Here is a 6,133-nt window from a genome sequence, read left to right on the forward strand (position 1 = left end):
TTAAACTGTCTACTCTTAGCCTAGAGGTTCTAAAAATTGCCTTTACACTGGGCGTAGGCAATTTTTACTTAATTATACAGCTTTTTTTTGTTTATTTCTGCTTTTTATGCCAGTACTCAGGCCTGAACTCAGGGCCTGGCTGCTGTCCCTTAGCATTTTTTGCTCAAGGCTGACACTCTACCACTCAAGCCACAGCTCCACTTATGGCATTTTGGTGGTTAATTGGAGATAAGAGTTTCAAAGACTTTCCAGCCGAGGCTGGCTTTGATGCATAATCCTCAGAGCTCAGCCTCCTGAGTAGCTAGAATTACAAGCATGAGCCACCAGAGCCTGGCTGCAAGTTTGTTTCAGTTCCCTGTTCTCAGGATTACTGCACATAAGGACGGACACAGCACTTCCTCAAGAGCCTTCCCTTATTGAGACCCATGCCCCATGTATAATGGTGTACCAGCATGAAAGATTTCTCTAAGTGGTAGACCACTATGGGTTGTAATTGTCCACATATTTTATGGTTCTCCCAACCAAATTACTTTCATCCTTTCAAATGAAGAAGAGCAGGGATGAAGCTCAGTAGTAAAGCATTTTCCTGGCATGCATAAAACCCTGGGGACCCCTTAATCAATCAACCAACCAATCAATCAATCAATAATAGAGTCAGATGAGTCATGGTACTCACCATTAGAGTCCATGGGAACCCAAACTATTTTTTTTTTGCAGTTATACACATTTGTTTCCCTTATAGCTCCTGTTCTCTGCACCATTATGCCTAACTTGGACATTGATCCTATTTTCAACTCCACGATGATAGCTGAGATCAGGGATAAGGTTTGTTAAGACGCTGAGGAATTAAGTCTTTGCTTTGTGATGGAAGAAGTATGTTAGGAGAACTCAATCCAGGTATGGTAGTTACACCTATAATTCCAGCTACTGGGGAAACTGAGGTAAAAGAAGCAAAAGTTTGTATTTACTGTATTTAGTGAGTATTTAGTGAGTTTGAGGACAGACTGGCCAACTTGGTGAGACCCTGTCTCAAAATTTGAATAAAAATATTTTTAAAGGGATAAGGATGTAACTATTAGAGAACTTGCTCAGTATATGGAAGATAAGAGAAAGAAAGAGGAGAGTAGAGGAAAAAAGGAGAGAAGAGAGGAGAGGGGGAGGGAAGGGGAAGAAGAAAGGGAAGGGAGTGGAGAGATAACTTGCAGTACAGTTTTACTGCATCTTGGGGGCTGTGCAGGGTCCTGTCTTGGAGATTTATAAGCCCCTATGCAGCAATGCCCACCTGACCTGACTTGAATGGAAATACCATCAAGCCCAGCCCTGCCTCAGTAGTCACATGATGTTCATTATGTTCAAGTTAACATCATGGACTTATATTTTTCTGGCAGTGACACCTGAATATTAGCAACGAAAGCAACAAGTCCATCAGTGCAATCACAGCATCAATAGCTCGATGCTGCTCCTCTTCCTGTTGAGAGGATGAGAGGCCTAGGCTATACTTCTTGGCTTCTGATTTCCTGTGAGAATCAATGTGAACAATAAGCTATGCTTGTACTAAGAACAAGCAATGACATTCAGGACTAGGGAAGGACATTTCAATATTGGAGACAAAGATGACCTTTTGCATTACTACACAGAACTCCTGGAGCCATGGTGCAAATCTCCCTCCTCCCCCTCCCTTTCCTACCATTCTCTCTTTCCCTTCTCCTTCCTTCCCTCTCTCTTTCCCTGTCTCTGTCTCTGTCTCTCTCTCTTTCTCTCTTCCCCACTATATTTGTTAGCCAATAAGTTCTTGGTTGATTTTTTGGGGGAGGGCAGTACCCATATGTCTTTGTGTTTGCTGGTCTCATCTTGATATTTTGTCCCTCCCTCCTTAAACATCCTTCTTCCTCTTCCCATTCTTCCAAAGTGCCAATTTCCTTTTGTTCCTAACAGTGTGTGTGTGTGTGTGTGTGTGTGTGTGTGTGTGTGTGTGTGTGTGTGTATTCCACAACGGAGGCTTGAACTCAGGGTCTTGTGCTCTCGTTTGCCTTTTTCACTTAGGGCTGGTGCTCTACCACTTGAACCACATGTCTATTCCTGACTTTTTGCTGGTTAATTAGAGTTAAGAGTCTCTTAGACTTTTCTGCTCAAATCTCAGCCTCCTAAGTAGCTAAGATTACAGGCATGAACCACCAATGCCCTGTGCCAGCATTTTATTTTATGCCTGTCCTAGGGCTTAAATGCAAAGCCTCAGCACTGTCCCTGAGCTTCTTTTGCTCAAGGCTAGTGCTCTACTACTTGAGTCACAGCACCATTTCCTGCTTTTTCTGAGTAGTTATTGGAGATAAGAGTCTCACAGACTTTCCTGTCCAGCTCACTTTGAACTTCGATCCTCAGATCTCAGCATCCTGAGCCACGGGTGCCTGGCTTCTGTCCCAGCATCTTGTACATGCAGCTACCTCTGCCTCTCATCCCATTGCCTTCTATTCACATTTTTTTTGTAGTGGTGCTCAGGTTTTGAACTCTGTTCATTGCGATCAGGTATTCTTTTTTGGGGGGGAGGGGTCCAGTCGTGAGCCTGAACTCTGGGCCTGGGCACTGTCCCTCAGCTCTTCAGCTCAAGGCTAGTGCTCTACCACTTGAACCACAGCGCCACCTCCGGCTTTTTTTTCCTGCATATGTGGTGCTGAGGAATTGAACCCAGGACCTCGTGCATGCAAGGCAAGTGCTCTACCACTGAGCCACCTTCCCAGCCCCTATCAGGTATTCTTGAGCAATGTCCCTGGCTCAGTTTTGTGTTATTTTTCAGATAGGATCTGGTGATTTTGCTTTGGAGCCAATCCAATTTATGCCTTCCAGGTAGCTGAGACAGCAAATAAGCATCATTATATCTGGACTACCTGTTGACTTGGGACAGTCTCACTTGTTTTTTGCCCAGGCTGGTCTCCAATGTGTCCCTCCTGGTAGCTGGAATTATAGGCATTAAGTCACCATACCTGGCTTTTGATTCATCTTTTATATCTTACTTAAATGCCTATCATGAGAAGACTTCTTTGATTTCTGCTCTAATTTAGGCCAGAATTTCCTGTTGCAACTTCAGATCACACTGTCTCCTCTTTTCTCCTCTCCCTCTCCTTCTCCACTCCTCCTTTGCTCTCTTTTCCCCTCTAGTCTTGCCCTCTTCTGTACCCTTCTTCCCTCCCTTCTCTTCTCTTTTCTCTTCTCTTTCTTTTGCAGTATAGGAATGGAACCCAGGATCTTATCCATGCATGCATCCTAGGCAAGGATGCATTCAGTCCACAGGCTAGACTTTTTGTTGTTGTTGTTGGTTATTGTTAGTTGTGGGGCTTGAACTCTGGGCCTGGGCACTGTCCCTGTGCTCTTCAGCTCAAGGTGAGTGCTCTACCACTTGAGCCACAGCACCACTTCCAATTTTATTTTATTTTTTACCAGTCCTTGGACTTGAACTCAGGGTCTAGATGCTGTCCTTGAGCCTCTTTGTGCTCAAGGTTAATGCTCTACCGCTTGAGCCACAGCACCACTTCCGGCTTTTTCTGAGTAGTTTATTGGATATAAGAGTCTCATAGACTTTTCTGCTAGGGCTGGCTTTGAACCACAATCTTCAGCTCTCAGCCTCCTGAGTAGCTAGGATTATAGGCCACTGGCACCCAGCTAGAATTTAGAATTTGAAGTGTCAATAGAAAAGACAATATGAAAGGCATTCAGGGAGCTAGAAATTCTGCTGGGCACAGTTTTGGCAGTGGGGACATCAGGGCAGTGAGAGGCTGTCAGAACCAGAGTCCAACAGGGGCTCTCTGTCCTGGCCCTGTCTTCTTTGATGGACAACTGTCTTCTTTTTTTTTTTTTTCCTTAAGGAACAGAAACAAATAACAGAGAGAGTAAGCCCTTAGCACAGTTTAGAACATAACAAATATTAAATATGTATTAATTGATGAACTCCTTACCCCATTTTTCTGGCTCACCCCAATAACAAAGCTAAAGAAAGCATGACACCAGTGTCCCAACAATTTTCTTCCTCTCCCCTCCCCTGTGACCAAATCAGGAAGAGCATAATACAGAAGGACTAGCTGATAAGTGACCATGCCATGTGGGGAAGCTAAGGCAATGACAAAAGGCATGGGAAGATAACCAGAAGCAAGAGGGAGAGCCACAGTGGGAGAAGGCTGGACGGAAGAGATCATGGCTAGGGTTGCTATGGGGGTGGGCAGCAGAGGGGCTTTGGCTCCCAACCATACCACATATGGGGAACTCAGCAAGGACTCTGTCTTCTTTCCTTGTGGGCTTCTACAGAGAGAATCATGCCTCCTTTCCTCTCCTCTCTTCTCCTTTCACCTTGCTTTCCCAACACACACACACACACACACACACACACACACACACACACACACACACACACACACACACACACACACACACACACACACACACACACACACGATAATAATACCAGGACATGATAAATTAGCAAGACTCTAGGCATCCACACATAGTGAGACCAAAGGAGGAGGATATATTTAGGGAGGAATACAAAGGCCCAATGCCTATGAGCCTCTGATCATATTAAACAATATTAATCTAAATGAACTCCAGGAAACTGAAAAGAAGATAGATACATATGGTCTGTGTGTGTGTGTGTGTGTGTGTGTGTGTACACCAAGTAAGCATCTATCTTGAAATTGGTGAATGTATCCCCTCCAACTGAGTATCCTGACTTGTGCACTTGGAATTTCATAGGGCAAAAGGTCCAGCTCTAGCTTCAAGATATATTTTTATCTTAGCAACCAAAAGAGATTATAATTGTAATTATTGAAGATCTTGGCTTGAAGCCAGCGTGGGAAGACAAATCTAAGAGACTCTTGTCTCCAATTAACCAGCAAAAAGCTGGAAGGGGTGGTATGGCTCAAGTGGTAGAGTACTAGCCTTGGGCAAAATAGCCAAGGGAGAGCATGAGGCCCTAAGTTAAATAAAAACAAATAAAAATAATAATAAAAAAACAAAATAAGACCCAAAGAGCCAACCTTTTTTATCCCTTCCCTACTTCTCTGTGCACCTGTAGATTTTATTCTGAGTCATCTCCACACAGACAGCCGCCACCTCTTAAGCATCAGGCTGCTGAGTGCTTGGGGCTAAGTCATACTGAGTCAAACTCAGTTCCAAGGAGATATCAGTCTAGCCTGTCCAAGGACATTTTCCATCCAATATACCTTCCTGAATTATTGCAAAGGCCATGGGTAATTTTTAACTAGGAAAAGGCTTTAAAAAATTAAGAGTGATATGGGTGCTGGTAGCTCATGCCTATAATCCTAGCTACTCAAAAGGCTGAGATCTGAGGATCGTAGTTCAAAGCCAACTAAGGCAAAATAGTCTGTGAGATTCTTTTATTTTTAATTTAATTTAATTTTATTTGTGAACATACTGTACAGAGGGGTTACAATTACATGGGCAGGATAATGCGTACATTTCTTACCAAGCATTGCACCCTCCTCCTTTGGTTTACCCTTCACATCCCTTCCCAGCCTCCCCCCTGCCCCCCAATCCCAATCCTTCTCCTTCCCCCCCTTCCCCCCCCCCCCCGCACCGATGTTGTAAAGCTCGTTTTGGACATGACAACTTGTACTTCTCATTGTTGCAACAGGTCCACCTGTATCCTTAAACAACTGGGTTTTCCCCATCTCCTCCACAAGTTATACTGACATCAAATATAGTGAAAGCAGGGGTTATACTGTGGGGGAGGGACATACAAAGCAACAAAGAGATAATCTTATAAATGCGTTAGAAACACATGCATGAAATAAAAAAACATTAAAATACATATCTAAGGGTTCATTTTCCTGACCTCTCTGTGAGATTCTTATCTCTAATAAACTACTCAGAAAAAGCCAGAAGTGGTGCTGTGGCTCAAGTGGTAAAGCACTAACCTTGAGCGAAAGAAGCTCAGGGATAGAGCCCAGGCTCTGAGTTCAAGCCCCAGGACTGGCAAGGAAGAAAAAAAAAAAGGATTAAGAGTGTTTGAGCCATTTACACCAATGGTTTGTCTAACAGTGCTCAAGTATCAGCGAATCAGACGACAGTATCAGCGAATCAGACGACAGTACCAGAAGCATCTGTGGGGCTGCAAGTGGGATGTGAG

This window comes from Dipodomys merriami, unplaced genomic scaffold (assembly GCF_024711535.1).
Source record: "Dipodomys merriami isolate MVZ:Mamm:240054 unplaced genomic scaffold, mDipMer1.0.p SCAF_7, whole genome shotgun sequence".
In the NCBI taxonomy this organism is placed as follows: Eukaryota; Metazoa; Chordata; class Mammalia; order Rodentia; family Heteromyidae; genus Dipodomys; species Dipodomys merriami.